We start from the raw sequence: 21,885 nt of genomic DNA, 5'->3' as shown, positions 1-21,885 counted from the left end.
AGACATATCTTAAGCTGCTGCTATGACCCTGTGATAGCTTCCTGAGGCTAAGAATTGCTGGGAGCATAATACCTGCACATGCGTGAGCATGACATTGGCTCTGTGTGTGTGTGGCTGCAGTTGCGGTTGTAAACCTGCTATTAGGTCCAGTATCATGGCAGAGTTCGTCCTATACGTACCAAATATTTCCTCCTCTGTCTGATCAAAGAGCGCAATGTGCACTTTGAAAATGCGCTCCTGTCTCCTCCTACCCCTCCTCAAACCTGCCAGGATCCACATCCTCCTCCCCATGAAGTAGAGTGCAGCCATTGTTGAAAAGGGCTGATGCACACTGGGCCTCTTATTATAGGTTGCACCTGATTACCACCTGATTTCAGTTGGTGGTAAATTGCACATGCAAAATTCCTGATTTGTGACTATTTGCAATTTGCAAATGCTTCATACATTTAATTTGTGATTCCTCATTTGCGAGTCGCAAAATTGAGTTGCAATTTTAGGGAATCACTATTTTAGCGATTCCTTAAAAATGCACTGCAAATGCCTTTCATATATCGTAAAAGGCTATACTGCATTCGCAAACGGTGGAATTTTGCGATTCGCACAGTTTGAAAATGCAAAATACTTTGATACACCTGGCCCTTTATGTTTCATCCCGATGATGTGCTAAGGTACCATTTTAGCTGTGTGGGAATTTCCATGGTGTGGTATTCTTAGCAGGAGCAGAATGTGCTGTTCCCACAGGTTCTTAAAATGTTAGGATTAGACTGAGCTGGAGCTGGAGAAACTGGATGGGAAGTTGCTGGTTAAGGTTGTTTCCTTGAGACTTCATTAAATCTCCAGAAGAAACCTATTGGATATTGTGTGTTCTTACTTACTACACTGATGTCATGCGGAATAGATATCCCAAAAATTGTACTGTTGTGGGCGCATTGCATGTCTATCAGTATGACTGCCTCAAGGTCAGTTATTTATTTTTGCTTCCATTTTACGTTTCGTTATTGACTCTACTTTGTTTTCTTGAAGAGTGCGCACGCTGTATTCATTCAACAGCCTCTTACCATTACCGTGGTTCCACCCTGCTTCACACTGTGAATGCCTTTGCGTACTCCTCACTGTGACAGCTTCCTCTGCAGTTGCACAGGCATTGTGTAGACAACCTCATGGCATGATCTCCATGCAGCAGTCATCTTGTTTTGGGCAAGACGTCTGCTTTTGCCTATGAAGCTTTCACTCATCATCACCATGTCACGGCATCTGTGCACAGCAGTCATCTTACTTTGGGCAGGAAATATAAGGTTTTCAATTTGAGATCTACAGTATTTTTCTACTGGAGGACTACAGTATGCACACGCATACTGTGATGTGCTGTGTCCTACTTTGGGAAATTTATATATCTCTAAATAAATCATAAAGGTTGTACTGACAAATTTAAAGACAATTCTTGAAACATATAGAATGTTCTGATGGGGCCAGAAAAACTATAATCTTTACTCCTTTGAACTTTATGCAGTTAACCACATCTCCAGTATGTTATTGAATACCAATGATTTTCTCTGGTCTTGGGTATTATATAAAATACTGTTATTGTCCATATTTAATTTTATTTTATTTTTAATATTCTATTCATAGTTTAGGACTTTGTATTGTGTCCACACCACCATGCAGAATATAAATGTTCCTGCTTTCTTTTTTAATTCCCCCTGTGAAGCCATTCTCCATTGGGCAAAATGGGGAAAAAAGTTTTTAAGCATTATGCTAGAGTGTGTGGCACTTCCTTAAGTACAGAATGGACAAACTCCTTTACAGAGGGACTGTTTAGGACTTGAGGGTCAAGAGGTATTTGAACAGTTGCCCAACCTTTCTAATGAAGATGCCATGTATTCTATGGTATAAAGAAGTTAGATATTCACTATCTTGTGAGTACTGTTTTAGAATGTTACCATTTTGGGAACACAGTGCAAAGAACAGATGAATCTGTTGAAGAATACATGACTTCGTTACGCAAACTAGCTCACACTTGTAATTTTGGAGCAGCATACGAGGAACGCCTACAAAATGAATTCATTTTAGGCTGTGACATAGCAAAAAGTTAGAGAATCTTTGTGTAATTAAAGGAAATTTTGAGGGTTGGCAAAACCTATGAACGTTTCATGACATGTGTGGAGATCATCAAAAAAAGAGAATGGTGTTCTTGGAACTCGTTTTGTCAAAACTAGAACTTTTAAAAAAGATGAATCCAAAGATTCAAAGAAAGTTCTTGGCAAATGTTTTAGATGTATTGCAAATCCCTTGACCAGTTTTAAAGATTGTCCAGGATGGAAAGCTGTCTGCACAGATTGTGGAAAAAGGGCCAGCTTACCAACAGTTGACATCTAGTAGTGTCAAACAAAAAATAAGAGAGGTTGATTACGCATCTGAGGATGATTGTGATGAAGTTATCTTACAAGGTAAATGTGGGTGATAAGGACGGACCTTTTGAGGAAGTTCTCATTGAAGGCACACCCATTAAAATATTATTTTTTTCAGGAGTTAAGGTGACATTGATTCCAAAGGATTTCTTTGCCACTAATTTGAAAGGGAAAGTGAAATTATTCAGACCTGACATAAAACCAAAATAATAAGTTGGTGAACCTATTACATTTCTGGGATATTTTAATGGTTGTACTGAATTTGGTGGTACATCTGTTGTAAGAAAGCTATATATTTCTATAAAAGGAGATTTCATAATTGGTTGGTTCCATCAAAGGCATTTGATGGTATATCTTGATTCCAATGAGTCAACAACCTTGAGGCTGAAAGAGAGAGCGCAATTCATGATTCCCCAAGTGTGATCCATGAATCTCCAAAGGCTTCATGTTATGAAAAGGCTTTTCCAGGTGTCTTTTTAAATGAATTGGTTGCCTGAAAAACTTAATTTCATTAAATTCAGTGATGCTGAAAAACGCCATGGATTGAGATATTGAGAAATTAAAACAAAAGGGCATTATTGAGAAAGTGGAAGCATCTTAGTGGTTGACTACAGTGGTGCTAGTGTGCAAAGCAAATGGGGAAGCAAGACTTAATAAAATAAAATAAATGTGTGCATGTGGATCACTATTCCGTGCCCAACATAACAGAAATGTTGAGCTTTTCGGGTGATGCCAAATATTTTTCTTACGTCGACCTAAAGCCTGTGTACCATCAAATCAAGTTACATCCACTGTCACAAGAACACATTTTGTTTCTTCTTTTTGTACTTTTAAGTGTGTGAGAATGTCCTTTGGATTGATTTCAGCTACATCAGTTTTCCAGAGAGCAATGTGTTGAAGAGTGTTCAAGGGGTTAAAATTTATCGGGATGATTTGTTACTGTATGAAAGTAATGATGAAGAACATAACATGAGTTTATGTGAGGCCTTCAGAAGATTTGAATATAGTGGACTTACTCTTAAGCTAGAAATATTTAATTTCCCTGTCTCTGATATTGAATATTTAGGTCATTATATCTCTGCTGAGGGAATTCAACCCAAAAAGTCCCAGGTGAATACCAAAAACAATTTGTCTAAAGAGGAGTTGTTGAAATTTCTTGGAATGGTAGAAAATTGTAGTAAATGTGTTACCAATTTTGCTGATAAAAGCAAAAACATGATAGAGTTGTTAAACAAAAGGAAAGGACTTTGTCTTGGATCATGTGTGTGGGGAGGTATATAAATGTTTGAAATTGTATTTAATGAGAGCTCCTAGGTTGAATAGCATTGAGTCAGGTCAGAAAATGATATTGATGACAGTTGCCAGCTCCAAAGGCTCGAGAGCTGTGCTCTTGTAAATGATTGATAGTAAGGACAAGTCAATTTTGTTCATTTGTAGTGGCTTGAAGGGTGCAGAGATGAACTACTCCATCATAGGAAAAGGAGCCTTGGCCATATATTCAGCTGTAAGGAAATTGAGGAATTTTAGGGGAGTAGTGCATTTGAGATCAAAATGGTCTACAAGCCCTTAAGAGAGGATTTTATGAACAAAAGAGATTAATTCAGTTTCATGTTGGATACTTTAATTGGTATTAGCTCTTCAGGAATTTGAGTTCAACTTAACATATGTTTCAGGTGCGGAGACTTTTGTGGGTGATTGTTTTTAGAGGTTATGTAGGAATGATGATGTGGATGCCAAGATTCTGGGTGATATTTTGATTGGGAGTTTTACGGGGAGGAATTGAAAGTTTGTGAATTGACGTCTGGTGTCATATTTCAAGACGAATGGTTAAATGAGTTAAAAATCATCAAATCGTACAAAAGATTACGATCTTATTATGTGTGGCTGGGTGTCTGAACATTTATGTGAAGATTTTAAGATCATTTTGGAATGTTAAAGATGAACTTTATTTAAAGGATGGCTTTCTGTTGCAGGGTAGTAGATTGGTGCCTCTGACGAGTTTGATGGATTTGATAGTTTCCAAAGCACGTGAAAGCCACATGGACATTTCTAAAACTAAGGAGATAATTTGTAGTGATTATAATTGGCCAGGCATGGATTTAATGGTTGAGAGAATAATGAGAGGTTGTAGTGAGCATTTGAACAGTGATACGATTTTGAAATGTAGAACTTATCCTATGGACTTGCACAAATTACCCTCTGGGCCCTGGGAGTAAATACCACTGTATATTGTGGGTCCCCTTTGCCTTGTTATTTTCTGAGTTGCACTGATATGTGCTTGGGGTGGCCGGAGGTTAGGATTGTGAATCCTGTATAGGTACATTGTATTATTGGTTTTCTTAATGAGTTGTTTGGCAGAGAAGGTTATACTTCAACTTTATTAACTGATAATGAGGTAGACCTCACTTTCAAAGAAAATGGAAGAATTTTTGTTACACAAAGATTTAGGCCCATATTTATACTTTTTTTAGCACCGCATGTGCGTCGTTTTCTGATGCAAAATTGGCGCAAACGTACAAAATACAATTGTGTTTTGTAAGTTTGCACCGATTTTGCATCAAAAAACAACACACAAATCCGGCACTAAAAAAGTATAAATATGGGCCTTAATGCATAGGAAAATTGCTCTCTATCATCCTGAAGCCAATAGTGTAATCAAGTGCTTCAACAAAGTTCTGGAGGGAACTATTCAACGTGCTACAGCTTGTGGTAAGAGTTGGATGGAGGAATTGGAGGATAAAGTAAAGGTTTATAGTTTGACCTCCACATTCCACAAATGGAGTCACTCCATCTGAACTTATTAACTGTAGGAAGCCCAACAGCTTAATGTGTACAAGTTGGGTAAATAGTAGAGGGGGTTATTCTGGGAGTCCAATGTATGGTGGGGATGACTAGATGGACAAAGAGAAAAGTAAAAATGCCTAGGCGAAAGTGTGGATTTGGTGATCAGACAAGAGTCAATGTGACTGATGTGCAAGTTGTTGATTGGGTCAAGATCAAGTTTCCAACATCAAATGAAAATTGTTCACAATTCAGTGAATCTATGAATTTAAATAAATCATTCAAAATACTGTTAAAACAGAAGACAGTAGGATTTGGATTTTTAGCAAGAATTGTTGAATGTCCTCCATTTCTTGATGACTCTAAAGAACCTGTAGATAAAACTTTGAAGTCTTAGTCAACAGTGAGGAAAAGCCTGTAATAAGATAGAAAGCCTTCTTACCTGAGTGACTTAGTGGATACAACTTTGGAATCTCAGTCATTGGTGAGGCAAAGCCTTTGAGAAGGTAGAAGGTCTTCTTACTTCAAAGATTATGTCTGATTCCACTAAAACAATTATCTTTTATTTCATTGGTATCACCACAATTGTCTCCTGTTTTGTTTACCATCTTAACATTTTGTTTCTGTCTTTCATTTCATGTATATGGTTTCACCTTACTAAAGGGGAGTGTATTGTTTATGAGGGAAGGTTGCGCTATTCTTAGCATGCACAGAATGAGCTGTTATAAAATGTTATGATAGAATTAACTGGAGTTTGAGAGGCTGGGGCAGAAGTAAGCTGGCTGAGGATGTTTCCTTGAGAATTCATTAAATCTCCTGAAGAAACCTACTAGATACTGTGTGTTCTTAGTGTGTTCTTATTTACTTCACATGGCTTTGTAAAAACAAGGTGTCATTTCCATTTGCACATTTCCCTTGATGTGTACATATTGTGTTTGGATGCTGTCATGTTACATTCATCTGTAATGGATATTCTTTGTCCCATAGATCTGTAGGTTCTCAAAGGAATCCTAAGGGGTCAGATTGGCCTTGCAAGGTCCTGAGTCACCTTTCACCACTGGAGTTCCTGCTAGCTCTCACTAGAGCAGATAAAATCTTGCACAAGGTGCGATTGACTTTGAAGTGTTTGCGGACAATAAATGAATCTTGCTTTAGACATGAAATTGCTAGTGATTGGTGGATTTTTAGATATGAGGAACCCACAAATGAAGTCTATGTTCCTATGCTGAAGAGCTCTTCTTGGCTCTGCTTATGTAAACAAGAAGTGGGGAATGCCACCAAGTCCTTCACTTTGCTCCTGGTGTCATGATAGGTGAGAAGGTTATGTATTGTGTATTTCTGATAGATATTTTTTTCCAGCAAAGTAATCACCTCGTAAATAACCTCAGGTATTTCCTTGAATTCGGAAAGTTTTTCTCCTAGCCGTTGCTGTTCAGTGCTGCCAAGTGGCACTACATGACTTCAGTAACTGTCACTGCTTCATCCATCCCGGAAGTGAAAATGCTGGCTTACATATGGGACAGCCTGACACTCTAGGGTCACTTCCTGGTTTTTAGCATCTTAATTACTGAGGTCCACAGCACTGCTTTGAGTTTTTTTAATAAATGTTTCACAGTTTACACCCATATTTCAGCAGGCTATATCAAATGTCACCTCCTAAGGCACTGAGGTTTTAACTCTGTTGATGCACTAAAAATTAGATGCACCTCCCTGTTCCTCGTGATATAGGTATGTGTTGCTTGGGGCCGGATCACGATCCCTCAAAATGCAATACCTGCACCTAGATGCATCCAAAGGCCATCAGAGAACAAGTGTCCAACCTGTACATGGGCTGGGCTGGAAGTTGACAGCCAAAATGTCTCTTCCTGTCCCACAGGTAGGTTTCCTGATGTACAGCAGCTCCAAAGGGTCTGCTCATAAAACATGCAAGAGGCTCCATATGAAAGACACGTTTTCTTCTTCTAGGAAACAATCTCTTTCTTGGATGGCATGGGGAGTCCACAGCATGGTCCCCCTATGGCAGCCTTCTCATTTTCTTCTTTTGACCCAATTTGGTTTTCAATAAGCTTTGTCTACCTCCTCAGCTGGAGGCTTTCTGCCCCCAAAAACAGGGTTGGCCCAGTGACTTTGGCAGTGTTGGTACAGCAACACCTGACTTCATGCTTTTGCAAGCCCTGCCTTAATGTCACTTCTGCAGAAGCCAGCAGACCGTCCAAGACTCCAGTTCATCTCACAGCACAGCAGTGTTTTTGACCTCGACATCACTCTCAAAGCTCCCTTCAGTGCCTCCTCTGCCCTGCGAAATGGAGGAGATCATAAGAGTGTCTAGAGAAAAGGTAAAAGTGTTTTTAAGACCTATTCCTTGCAGACCCTTTACTCATTTGCTCTCATTTAGGTATGATAGACATGCCCAGTTTTGAATTCCAGCGCAACAAGGATGATGGTTGAGGGGGCTGATAACCTGCTTCCACCATATCACAATAATGCTAGGCTTTATTTGATCTTCAAAACACCAGACTAGATCCCAATTTGTCAGACTCCAGTGCCTGTTCTGGTCCTGCAAGTCCTCCACCTTTTGGTAGTTCAGTTTAAGGGCCTAGTGTCACAGCCATCTCTCTGTTTAAGTAGCGATCATGACCTGGGTCCTTCCGGACTTTGAATGGTAAATGTGCCCCTCCAGTCACATGGGCATCTGCCCCCAACTGGCTCTGGCCTCTGTGGCAACAGATGTACCCTTTTCAGGCTGACACAGACCCTTGGGGAGATGGTGCAAGGTCTTTGTTCTTTGGAGAAGCAACAACTGCATATTAACATGTTCGGGCTGTGGGCGGTCAACTTAGTTGTGAAGGCATTTCTCTCCTCCATCTCATGCCATTTATGCAAGTCCTCTTGGACAACAGATATGCAGCCCAATACACCAGTAAGAGAGGACCTGGACCCTATGATTGCAGTGTCTAAGTTTGTGTTAACGGTCCCAGATGCACGGAGCTTTTCCAGTGGCAGTACACTTGGCACTAGAAGACCATGAATGGCTCCACCCATGGTGTGGTCTGTGTGTTCTTTTTCTCTGTTGAGCATGCTTGAATTGGCCTTCTTGTCTTGGCCCTCAACAAGAAGTGCCCTCTCTTCTCTGCCCTGCATTTTCCCCCATATGATCCCCTGGGAGCTGCCTCCCATCAGATCCTGCTCATTTTTCAGGCTTTGTAGAAGCTGCACAATAATGGTTTGAACTTGGTTCTAATCACCCCGAAGCAGGTGAGAAGGAATTGGTACGCCAATTTATTTGAAATCAGTGTTTGGCTTCATCTTCCTCTCTTGGACAGAGAAGATCTGCTCTTTTACTGCACGGTGGTCATGCTTCCACCTCATCCCCAAACTCTTCCAGTTCATGCATGGAGATCGAGCAGTGCCAGTTATATGTTTTTAGTGTTCCATGAGAAGTGGTGGATGGCAACATAGCTGCTTGAAAAACTACCACCATGTTTGTTTATAATAGGCGCTGGGATAAGTTTGTCTCTTGGTGAGCAGTTGGATTCTTCTAAGGTTCAACTGTAAGTTGTTCCTCGTTTGCACTCTGCCTCACCCAGAAGGGATTGGTGGTCCTCAATATGAAAGGATACTTGGCTGTAATTCCCATCTTTCTGTGACTTCCAGACCACAGTCTGTGGTTGTACCAGAGTGATATTTAAACGTGTTTTTGACTTAACTTATGGCATCCCCAATTGCATCAGTGCATAGCCGCTTTATATATTTTTGATTCTGCAATGTTTAGTTTCTGGTGGGAATTACTAAGGCTACTGCAAGGTGGGTGAGTTACAGGGTATGTCCTTCTGGGTAGTATTTGCTTAGGGCACTTTGATTCTGTCACCGTGTCCCTCATTTTTGCCAAAGTGGTGTTTGCCTTCCTACATAGGCATGCTGTCTCTCTTCCATCTTTCTTTTCTGCTCCTCACCCTTCGAAGGAGTAGTAGGAGTGACTGCACACCCTGGACCCTAAGCTTGCCATCTTGTACTACAATGGCTGAACAAGATCAGATCGAGTGGTTGACCAGCTTTTCATCTGTTTTTCCAGAGGGGAAGAATGGTTAAGTGGTGACTAAGGGTGCCATCTTTTGTGGGGACAGTTTCCATTAATATCTGCTTCACCTTGGCAAAGAAAGAGTTACCTGGAGGCACTGAAGCACAATCCACAAGACCTTGGGTGGCTTCTATGGCTTTGGCCAGGAGTGTGCTGGTAGTAGATGGATGCTAGGCACACACATGGGCATCATTGACACTTCTGCAATATTGCCTGTTTGCTCAGATGGAAATCCATGGCAGTTTATCTAGGCCTTTTTTACATGACCTCCTTTGCCATGAACTCTTTCCATTCTTTAATAGAAATAAGCGTAGACGAAATTTCTAAAATTGGGTATTCTGGTGTATTGTATCCCTTATCCATTTTTAAGGGTGTTCTCAACAAGAAGTCTGCTGCTATGTTTTGATCCCTTGGTATGTACTCAAGTTTGTAGCAAAGCCCTACTAAGCCTGGTGCCCTTTTGGCAATGTGGAGTGCTTTGTACTGCATGTTTGGGCATCAATATACATGTGTGAGGTTTATGGTCATTGTGCATAATGAACTGTAATCACCACAAGAAAAACTTACAACTGATTCGCTCCTTTTTCTAATAGAGTACAGTTGTGTTCCGATTGTGTTCAGATTTACTTAGGGTGGGGGACATAAATGCCTCAATTTTAACTTACGTTCTACAACCTGTGAAAGGGTGACACCTAATCCTTTGTTAATTGTGTCAGCAGACAGGGTAGGTTTCCTACTGGACTCAAAGTTACAGAGTGGGGCAGCTGTGAAGATTGCTACCTTTGAGTACTCAAAGGAATGTAGATGTTTTTCACTTCAGTTGTATTTCGTGGTATTATTCAGTAGTTCCAGAAGACTGTCTATAACCGCTTCAAAGGTTTTGACATACTTAAACATATAATCCATAAGTCAGTGCTTAATTTGTAAATAAAAAGGTGCCGGTGCCCAAAGCCCTCCTCTTAAACACGCGGCTGCTGCAATTAAATGTGTTAACACGGAATACTGAGGCGGCGTCATTCTGAAGCCATCTCGGGCCTCTTCAATTCATATAAAGCCACTCCCTGCCCCTTCAGCTCACTCTTGCAGCTTTCTACTTTCTCCCTTTGTGACGCTTTTTCATTTTTCCCTTCCTCCGTCTGTCCCATATGTGTCTTTTGTTTGCAGCAAATGCTTGAGGCAAAAGAATAAGCCCCGGCCCTCAAAAATAAGTGCTGGTATTCAGCACCGGAAACAACAAGCACATAAAAAGCACTGGCATAAGTCCTAAAAAAGACTTTACTTCTTACTTTGTAGTTGGCAGTAGAGCTCATTTAACAGCATTTAATGGGCTTATTTTCGGTTTTTATCTGTCCTTAGAAATGGTATATGCCAGATAATAAATAGAGCTGATACTAGTTTGCATTTGCCCTTTTTAAGGAGAAACCAACATCTCTCTTGTCAAAACCTTCCTTTAAATGCTTTGTGCTCAGGAATAGTGGCCCGATAAACCAGAATATCATCTTGGAAACATAGGGGGTTATTCTAACTTTGGAGGAGGTGTTAATCCGTCCAAAAAGTGACGGAAAAGTGACGGATTTAACACCAGCCGTATTACGAGTCCATTATATCCTATGGAACTCGTAATACGGCTGGTGGTATATCCGTCACTTTACCGTCACTTTTGGGACGGATTAACACTCCTCCAAAGTTAGAATAACCCCCATAGTGTATTTGGAAAACCCTTCAAAATCTGTTGCATTATTTTCTGGAATACTGCCACAGTAGATGCAAGTCCAAATGGCAGTCTATGGAACATGAATGCTCCCATAGGTGTGACAAAAGCTGTTAGCAACATGGACTTCGGAGTCAACACTACTGGGTGTATGCTATGGAAAAGTCTATAACGCTAAAGCATGTTGCTTCTCCCAGTGTTTTCAACATTTCATTTATGTGTGACAATGGATGTCTTTCCATATAAAGGCTGTTATAAAGATCATGTCAGTTGACACAAAAGCACATACCTTTGCCATGTTATTTACTGGCTAAAACCACAAGTGCTACCCATTCCTAATAGTATGTTGCCTGCATGATAACAAGCTCTCTTAGACGGTTGTGTTCTTTCTCTAAATGTTCACTCTTCAAGTGTGGTATAGGGCGGGTCTTGTGAACAGTCGGTTTGGCTTCTGATTTTAGCTTTATTGTATGTTGAAAGTCACACAATAAACCAAACTTATCCATAAATAATTTAGGAAGCTCATGATATATTTGGTCTTGTTCATGACTTGTTCATGGTTGCTAGGATTTAAATGGATTCCAAACTCTTTTTAGTATTGCCACCCCAGAATGTTAGAACCTTTCTCTGTTACATATGCCTGCTCTGATCATACCTTTAAGGGCAGTGGGGTCTCTGTTGTACCCACTAGGAGAAAAATCAGAGGATTCAATAAGCAAAGTACCTTTTAAAGAGAGTTGATTGTAGTCCTTACTGCTAATAAAGGAGAAAAGAGAACATAAGTCAGCAAATATAATATGTAGATTACTGCATAGATCTACTTCAACTTACGGATAGGTAGTGTGAACACATATCAATTTCTTTTAATTGAAACACTATTCTTTTATTTCTTGAAAACTATCCTGAACGAATTTACATTGTGTGTCATCATTCCTCCTAGAAACCATTTCAAATAGGCCCTTTTTGTTGCATTTTCTGCAGGTAGTGTTTTTGACATGGAAATTAAATGATTACTACTGCCACATTGGTAGCTTTTTAATTTAAGTCTTGTATATTTTCTGAACGAGTGAAAGGTGTATTCTTGACTTTGTACACTTCTCTCCCTATTTTCTCTCTTTTTATTTCAGCTGTTTGCTCTGTCAAACATTTAATTTCCTTTATATATATTGCAGTGTGTTCTATGGATTTAGAAATTGCTATTGCCTCCCATAAACTGGGGCTTTTCTTGAATGTTTATTATATCTGAGATCATTCAAAGTGCCAAAATCACACAATTTACTTACACCCCTGAGTACTGCAATGTAGTTAACAACACTTTCTTGCTTGCCTTGTGATTTTATCTCCAAATTAGGTTTCTAATTTTAGGAATATCAGCTTGTATTCATCTATATCTCCCTCATCCACGCCATCTGGAAAATTACTTGGTTCTGGCAGCATTTCATATATTTTCTGCTATGTATTCCTAGGTTGTGTAACAGACTGGTTTCTAATGGGAATGTTTTTTTCTCCCCTATGGCTATCAAATAAGATTCGAATAGCTTTACCCACTCTTTCCATGGTAAGTTTGGTTCAAAAATGTAATTGAAAAAAGATGGTGGTTGTGACTTACTTGCAACTGTAGTGTTGTACAGCAGAAGTGTGTTGTTGCTAATGGAATGGGATTTGGTTGTAAAGGGTAGTAGTAGAACGACAAGGAGCGAGAAATACAACAGTATGCTTACACAATGCACAAAAAAAGTGCAAGATATCCCAAGTTTCTGGTACCCAATTGAAATATTACCTTATGTATAAAACAATTTTATGTAAAGTGTAGTACTATAAAGATTACATTAATATTAAACTGCTGAAGGAGTCCATGGATATGGGAAATTTGGTGTGCATGACAGTGTAACTGTAGATGGTCTTAAATGTCCAGAATATGATGTTTGTGTCACAGTGTAATGTAAGAAGCTCAAATCAGACAAGCAGCTTGTGACTCTTGAGTTGAACTGAAAAGTGTGAGAAGAACGTCCTCCGAAATTCACCACTACACACACTACTTCACTAAAAAGCATAAACCTCATTCCTGAGTCTGTAAATAATTTTAAAAAGGCTGCGCGTGTCATCAAAACACACAACAAATTTGTGGTAATGTTAATGTTGTGCACCACTCCATGGAACTGAGACATGCAGGTTAAATATATTACAACTTGTCCCTCAATTATTGATTCAAAAGACGCAGAGGAGTATGATGAGGTAATAATAAGGTGTGCGTGTCACTGAAGCATGCAGATATCTAAGATGAAAAGAAGAAAAGGTGTGGGGCCACTGTGTTGCTACACACTCTTGTTGTACGTTGCCTGGGAAATATAAGCAGGTGAAAGTGTGCATGTGACAAGGAAATACACATTTATAGCCAGCCAGAGAGAATGAGCAGCAAAGCGAGCTACAAATCCTGGAGAAACTCCACCTCAGGGCATTGGTGTAAGGAAACTGGAGAGTGCCCTCCTTCAAAGAACATGGAGGGCCCCCCCTCTGGACTCACTCAGGCAAGGTGCTGTGCTGAGGGGGCCCCTGGAGTTCCTGTGCCCTGCTGCATCACAGGGGCTGCAGGGGCCTTTGGTACACTACTGCCTCAGGGTGTATAGAGAGCCCGGAGGCAGGGAAAATGGCTGCTACAGTCTGTTGATTGTAAGAAGGGATCTGCCTAGGAAGGGCCACTGCTGCCAGTAGACTGAATGGCCATCTTTCACAAAACAATCATGCAGTGGAAAGTGATACGAAGGGGACACAGTTGTCGCTGGTCCACCGGAACAAGGTGAGGTAGGACTGGAATCTTGTTCCAACTCCTCAGAGTTAGAAGAGACACACTCTCTAAGAGAAGAAAGGCCCGCAAACAAAAGCAATGTGCAACAGCAGAGAGCGGGAACATGGCAAGTACAAGACTGAAAAATCACTATAAACAAGCACCATTTTCCGGCTTGAAAAAAGGTTGAGAAGGATCTATATTTCATTGTCGTACGTCACCTAGGCTTGTTTTTGAAACTGCCTACACAGTATGGTGGAATCAGCAATAAGCAAGAATGAAAGGACTATGCTGGTGAGCCTTTGCTTATCAAAATATAGATCCTCTTAACAGGTGGGGGACCATAGCGAGATTAGTCATATCTCAACCAGACAGACATTTATTGACTCAACATATAGCTGGTTATGCAAAAGGACCCAATATGAGCCAATTTCCTGCATAGAATAAGCACTCAGGTGAGGTGCCTGAGCAGGCAAGGGTAGTGTTGGCAATCATCAGGGGCATGCAGGCAGCGATGTGTAATCAGGGCAACCTTGCCCACTATTTAACCTGTCCTGCTGCCCCTGACGGCTGCCCAGGCGACCCCGACAGTGATGGGGCAACCAATGGTTGCTCCCTGTGGCCGAGAGGGAAATTAAAAAACATGGCCATCGTTGGCTACTGCCCCTGACTGGTCTGATCCAGCCCATACCTGGCTCTGGAGCCTGCAACCTAGTGCCTTCACCCCTTATCCAGGAGAACTGTACTGAGAAACAATTGTTGACATACAAAGGAGATCAAAGGTGCAGCTGCTCTGAAGCTCGCAGAAAGTTGTATGTGAGGGAAGCAAAGAGCAGAACTACCCCCTACAAAGCCAAGTCCTTCATCACCAGTGAAGAAACAACGAGCAAGCAAATAGGATCAAAGTCATCTTTATTCAACTGTCTCCTAAATCTCCACTCAGGTGAGAGATTACCTTATTTTTCCTTCTGCACTCCATGAGAGTGCATGTGCTTTCGTGCCTTCTCCACTGTGTGCTTCCCTCTCCCTTAAATCGCAGCCCCTGCGCTCTTGTGTCCTCTGCTCCCTGGTTACCTCCACCACCCTTCTCTGTCCAGCTCGGCTTTTTTTTCTACCCCACCCAACTCCTCTGTTGGTTCACCACCCTTTCCTGCTCTCTGCTACTCTGTGGCATTGACTTGCTTCTCCTACACCCTATGACCCAGCTGGGCCCCCTGCCATTTAAAAAAAACAATGGGTGGCCCTGCAATTTGCAATTTCTCGATAATGCACTACCTTTTTTTAAATATATTTTTCTATTTGCCAATGCTGTTCTGAATTATTAGACAGTAAACATTATTAATAAAAATGTGTAACCAAAATGAAATGATTAACGTGTACTAAAAGACTTAAAAAGAGGGACGTATGTTAAAAAATAAAATGTGCATGTTTAAAAATGTGGCTGACATGGTGTCAGTCTCCTTGAGTTTAATGTGAAATAATACATGATTGTGATGTATTATAACCACATGTACTGCAAAACTAATGATTTGAAATTGATAATTGAGAAATATTGTACCACAAAATGAATGGTTTGAAATTATTAGAAATGTTTTATTCTTCATGTTTTAGCATTAATAGAAAGGCAAACGTTTTAGTATTTATTCAGAAGCACAGTGTTGTAATGTTGAGCTGATTTTACTGAAGTGCTTTGCAAACATTATTTTATTAGACATCCTGTTTAATGTGCGCAGTGGAAATGTTCTGTCCTGTTCTTGTTTCTCGCACTGTACTTTCTAGTGATAAAAATTGCAACTTTTAACAATGAGCTTTAGTTTCTGAAAGGAAGCAATGTTAGCTAAATGCTCTGTTCTGTGTTGTTTTTAAAATTGCAGTTGTTATACGGAAACTGCCATCTGGAGAGGAGTGTAAGAAGAATGAAGAAAGATACAACAGAAGCCCAGATTACATTTTATTGGCTGCACACTAACCCCCTTCATAGTCTTATCCAATAGATGCTTAGCTAGTAACTTTTTGGCACTTTAATTTAGCAAGTGTTAGGTGATGAAAGTCAGACTCCTTTTAGTTTCATTCAGAGTCAGTTTCTGTTTAGCTTTCTATGCAGTTCAGATGCTGTTCTGGTTTTTGCCCAGTTCAGTTCTGTTCTTGTTTAACAGTTTAGTTACATTAAACCCAACATAACAAAGCTGTTTTCCCTTTTCATTTTCCTGATGCTGATCTTTGAAGACCTGCTGGCTCCTATGCTCGACTGATGAAGACTCTACAAGCTGCTGTCTCATTTAGGAGAGGTATAACCAATGTGCATTTGTTTTATCTTGCAGGGTTTTCCCTTTAGAAATCCAACCGCATTTTTTATAGCGCCATAGTTAGATGTTTTTCCAAATTATTTTTGCCTTATTTTTAATTTTTGCATGTGATAGAGCCCAGCCCACACATGCTTTTCAAATTAGAGTTTGGTAGTTAGGATGTCTGATCCAACAATTCATTTAAATGTTTATTAATTGATCGTGCTTGATTCAATTGAACAACTAAATGAAGTCTGTTACTATTTGCGAAATAATGTTGTTTTTACTCTGCATAATTCTCTTGGAATGTTTCATGGTAATTTCTTCTACTAGGCTGAGATTCTTCAGACGTTTTGGACAGCCTGTGTTGTTTCTGTAATGCCATCATTTGGTTTTGTGCATCATTTATTTGACCTTAGCATTGTTAATTTAAGGGCAATACATTTTAAACTTTACTAAATTGGTGTGGTGATTCGTGACCACATAGGTTATGGTTTGTATAAATTACTGACTCCTCATTGCATAAAAAGATTGTTTGATGGCTATTGATTCTCTTTGTTTAATTGGATGATTTCATTACTCCTGTCTGAGTAAAAAGATTTAAGTCGACCTCTGAGGATAGTAGATGTTACTGCCCTATAACGTGTCACCTTAGCCTAATATTAGGAGGTCACACGCCCACAGGATCAGCAACATAAGACACTGGTGAAATCCAAAAGGTTGGCTAAGACCTCTGAAAGGCAAGACGATGATATGAGAGTCGTTCCACACAAAGTAGACACATACCATACATGAACACATTCCCTCAAACAAAACAGTCATATTTGCACTCATACACACAGACACACATACCAACAGGCACTTTGGCACACTGACCATGAGAGGTATGCACACACACTAGTACACATACAGACACACATACAGAAATCTGCTGAGTTACGGCGAAGCATGTAATCCCAATTTGGCCAGTGTTACCTGCCGAACGGGGATTCCAACACAGCAGTAGTTAGCAGCTCAGTAGTACTTAATAGTAGATTCCAGCCGCTTGGAGCAGATAGAGCCTTCAGGTGAAGTAATGAATGCAAAATAAGGAGTAACCATGGGCATTGGGTGGAGAATTACGGATTTACCCAAGACCCCCACTCGCAATATCCAGTAACCTCAGCACCCTCAAGTTAACCTATGCCCCTATATTAGTAACTCCGCAGGGCAGAGATGCCTGGCATGTTTACTATCACCTCCAATGAGGCCCTATGAGATGAACTTGGAATAATATTTGTGAATTTTGCCCATTTTCTAGCCAAAAGGTCGAGGCATGTAAAAAAATCAACGTGAGGAGTGTTAAAAAATATATAGCAATGGACCGTCCTCCTCTGCGAAAACTACATAAAAAAACCCTGGTAACTTCGGAGGATTCGTGGGGAAATCATGCATAGCCAACTGGTATTACTTGGAAATCTATTCTATTTTCATCATATGTTGCACCGGGCAGGGCTTCTGGTTGGGCAGAAGAGTGTGAGGTCTCATAAGTGCACCCGTCATGTTTCATCACATTACAGACAAACTATATTCAGAGAAGTTGTTACATTTGTATTCAATAGCTCGATCTGGATGAGGGAAAAATTGGGTACTACAGTGCATTTTTTTTTTGCAGTTTTAAATAGCGCAAACTCGATCCGAAGGTATTAGAGTCCTTTACGTGAGCACTAATTACAGTCCATAAGGAGACATTCATTTTTAGGGGCGAGCACAAAGTGCTCCGTCCCCTGCTGTAACCTCTCTTTGGGCTTCTAACCACGCCCATGTCATGTCAGTCACTATCATTGGTTTGTGGGCTTGCCTTTTTAAATCTGCTTTATTTCATTTGTGAAAGGCATGCTTATGTCAGGCCTTTTACGGTGTTTAGCCCACCTACACAGCACCGGTAAACTACTGAAAACATATGAGGCTCGATGTTTTCAGCATGGTTTCCGGCCTACTTAATTTTTTTATTTTACACGTAGCGCAATCACGCTGCGGATTACATAGCGCAATCGCACTCTGTTTTTCCATTTTCAGTTTCAGCGTGATTGCGCTGCATTTTACATACCACAATTGCTCTGAGTTTCTTTTCTTTTAATTTATGTGGCAAAAATAGTCCAGTTAGGAGTTTACTTTAACTCGAGCAAATGTGAGACCCGTTGCATTGCAAATGCTTGTTTATTTTTTTAGGCTCCAAGAGATTAAGTGATTTGCCTAGAATCAGAGGAAGTTACCTCAGCGCAGAGACTGCAGTCTAGTTCCCTAGGTCCGAAGTCTGCAGCTCTGACTGTTACCTGTCTCATCGTGAATTTATCAAAGCCAACCCAAAGAGCCCCAGCTGCACCGCCTTGTGACAGCCATGACATAACTTGGTAGCCATGACTTGGTTTCCATGGAGGGAACGTAAACACGGGCTAATTTGGTCAACTAATATCCTTTATAGGGCTTGTTTACTTTCAATAAAAGTACATTCAGCATTTTGCACACACCACAAGGCCATGTTTGGGAATTTGAATGAAATAATAATAGAGATGCCGAGTTTGTCGAAATAATGCAATGTATACGCAATGTCTTCCTAAACCCACTTAAGTTAGGTGTGGATTGTATAATGAATGTAAGAATCATTTTTTAGCATGAATCACAAACACTCACTCGCAACTGCATTGGCTGTAGAAGCAATTCATTTGACAGTTCGGTCAGTTGGATTTGTTGCTAAAGAGCAGGTTTTCAGTGTTATGTGAAATATCCCAAGAAGATATGTTGAACTGATTTCGTATCTACTTTGCCAGTGACGGATTCAGGAGAAAGTAATGATGAGGATGAACGCATAGTGATAGGCTGACGAGTCTTCAAGATGTGGTTGCCGTGGTGTCTACATTTGTGTCACAGAACCAGTGTTGGGAAGAATTGTAAAGGAGATGATGTATTAGGAAATTAAGTTTGCAATAAGAAATGCAATAATTTCAGGGCTCTAAGTAAGTTAGGGTCATTTATGATTTTTTTGATGATGGGTAGGTTCTACTGTGAGGATGGAGGGGTTCAATAGGGCTGGTCTTGTGTAGACAGAGCATTTGGGGCATTATTGGTACACACAAAGGTGGATCTGATAGCACTGAACCAGTTTCTCACAAGGGGTTGTTTCTCTGCACCTTCCTGCCACTAGCTAAGTATTGAGTGGCTGAGATGAATTCAAGCATTCCACCCAACACTTTTTTATGTTCCTCAGTGCAATGCCCTAAATGTGACTGGTACGGGTAGGCATGGGTCTTGTGCTCACTGCCCTGCAAGGACCAAGCTGAGGAAGCTCAAGTAGGCCAAAACCATCTTGGGGATGGAATCAGTGATGCCTGCTCCGCTATGGCGACGGAGCAATGCTCCCCTGCCAGCAGCAGCAACTGCAAAACCTTTAAAAGTAAAACGGTAATAAACAATGTTTTATTATTGTTTTATTTTTAAAGGGGTGGGGCCATAGGGTATGACAGGAACGGCGGAGGAGTGATGTTCACTCCCTTCAGTGTGCATCTCAGGATGGCCAAACACACATGTGCACTGAGCTCTCTTTAACCCAGCACTGTGTTGCTGGGTTGGAGAAAGCAGGCTCAGGCTCCCAGTCTGCCTTGGAGCGCAAAGTTAGGGTGCTCAGTCCAATCCTGATGCTGCTCTCATGCTGCAAGCAGCATGAGAGCAGCATCAGGATTGGCTACAGGTCAGGCTGGGAGACTTTGCCTGGGAGCCTGCAGCTCAGCGGAGACCTGAAGAGCGGCGGTGCGGCAGGGACGAGGTAAGTATTATTTTTATTATTTATTTGTTTTGTTCAACCCAACCCTGCCACTTTGCATTGCTGCCAGCCGTGACTGGATAGCATGTGTTCCAGTTCAGAGGAAATCCATTAGTTCAGGCCTGACTGATGTTTTTGAGCAGGAACAGAACTGATTTGAATTTGGCTGGGTCCTGTCTCAGGTGGCATGGTTGTACCTAGCAATTATGCTGCATGCTATATTCCTTAATCTCATGCTACATACAGGATAATGCTTGAGAGTGACGATATCTCTCTGAGTTGCTTGTAACGTTATCATCTAGAAACACTACAGAAAATTTTTAACTACTCAGAGACTTTGTTTTTTATACTTTGTTTTTATGATTTGTCACTATTAGATAGCCTCCTTTAATTCTTTTAGGATGTTGGTTCTTGGGTACAAGGTGATGTGTAGTAACCTTGTGGTATGTATTCAGTTCTGTAACTTATCCGTCAAAGTATGATTTAAAAGTGACAACTTCTAATTACTTTTGTGCTTGATTTTCTAGTTTATGCCATTTACAGAGATAATGTAGCCCAGATAATTACCTACACAGGCGACAAAGTATCCACCCCTGAGGGAATTGTAGTTGCATTCCAACACTTCTATTTGGACTTGTATACTTTGGACCCTCCCTCCATCGGTGACATTGAGACCTACCTGGATGTAGTAACACCACTGACCCTCACCGCTGGGAGGCTACCACCATCCATATGTATGCATTGGACAAAGAAATTACTGTAGCAGAGGTTGTAGCTAGCATCTCCCACCTTCATGCTCAATGCCCTGATGGATACACAGCAGCCTTCTATAAGTTGTTCTGTCTGCACTTTTTTCCCCTGGTGACCAAGCTGTACAACTCATTTGCCAACACTGAATCGCTCACTCCTACAATAGAATCAGCGGATACAAAAACAGATGAAGGGCTTTGTCTCAAAGGGAAAGAAAGCGTGGATACAGAGGTGACATCAATATTCTTTGACAGAGGAGGGAGGACTGGTGATCCCCTGGCTTAAATGTGACTATATAGGTACACAACTATGAAATACTGTGGAATGGCATTGTCTGGAGTCCGAGAAACACTGGTGCTTTATGGACCAACCTATAGCGGGCATGCATGTGTGGAAGATCCCTTGGCTGCCCAAGAAACACGGACCTTGGAGAGACTACAGCGCCCCAGTATTGTGGGCCACGGAGGTAGCTGTGGTAGCCTGGGATAAGGTTACACTTGTGCTGGGCCTCACCCCAGTGCCTTCCCCAATGACCCGGATCATAGGCAATCCTGATTTCTCACAAGCCTAGGACACCACAACATCGATGCTTGGCAGCTAGTGAACTGTAAATGAATTTTGGACGTTTTTGTTCGCTAAGTGCTCCTGTCCTTTGAGCAGCTCCAGGAGGGTTACGGCATACCAGATACAGAAAGAATGCAATACTTACAGATTCCTCACTGGGTGACACACCCTACCATTTGGAATTTTGTGACCCACTTACTGATCTCTTTTGAAAAATTGCTTATTACCAAAACCGATGATTCACATCTGGTCTCCGATCTGCGCAGGATCCTTCTGAGGGCTGTTCCCTTCCTGCGCACAGAAGCACATAAAGGATGTAAGAGTGAATTGGGGCACACCCTCACAGGCAGGGAATGCAAAGAGGTATTTCATCACACATGCACAACGGCATCCAGTGCAGCAGGAAGGGAGGCCGTGGTCAGGGTTTCTCAATACTGTTATTACACTCTGCTTTGAATTCACTCATGGTTGCCAGGTAGATTCCCAAACTGCTGGAGGGGTGTGGCACACTTGATACCATTGTCCACTTATTATGACACTGCCCAAAACATTACCCATACCGGATGGCATTATTGCATTGCGTTAACAAAATATTTCACACCGCTAACACCTCCCCATTCCTGACTTACACTATCTTGAGTTTACCGAATGCACTCACATTTCCACTTCATTCACATAGAGGTAAAGCTACTGCTCTGGCACTTTGCACAGACAAACAAGCTAT

At 41.1% G+C, this 21,885-nt stretch overlaps 1 long non-coding RNA gene across 3 annotated transcripts in view; it reads right to left on the bottom strand.

The window, feature by feature from the left end:
- The window catches only part of LOC138266043 (uncharacterized), a 93,738-nt gene that overhangs the window by 2,006 nt on the left and 69,847 nt on the right, over positions 1 to 21,885 (bottom strand). For 2 of the 3 annotated variants that reach the window (XR_011199451.1, XR_011199452.1), the window contains exon 3: positions 11,703 to 11,734. The exons of the other annotated variant lie outside the window; for it this stretch is intronic. This is a non-coding gene — a long non-coding RNA (uncharacterized lncRNA). The remainder of the gene's footprint in view (positions 1 to 11,702; positions 11,735 to 21,885) is intronic. 3 annotated transcript variants of the gene reach the window in all.

The sequence above is a fragment of the Pleurodeles waltl genome, chromosome 11, assembly GCF_031143425.1.
Source record: "Pleurodeles waltl isolate 20211129_DDA chromosome 11, aPleWal1.hap1.20221129, whole genome shotgun sequence".
In the NCBI taxonomy this organism is placed as follows: domain Eukaryota; kingdom Metazoa; phylum Chordata; class Amphibia; order Caudata; family Salamandridae; genus Pleurodeles; species Pleurodeles waltl.
This window is presented reverse-complemented; position numbering and strand designations above follow the sequence as displayed.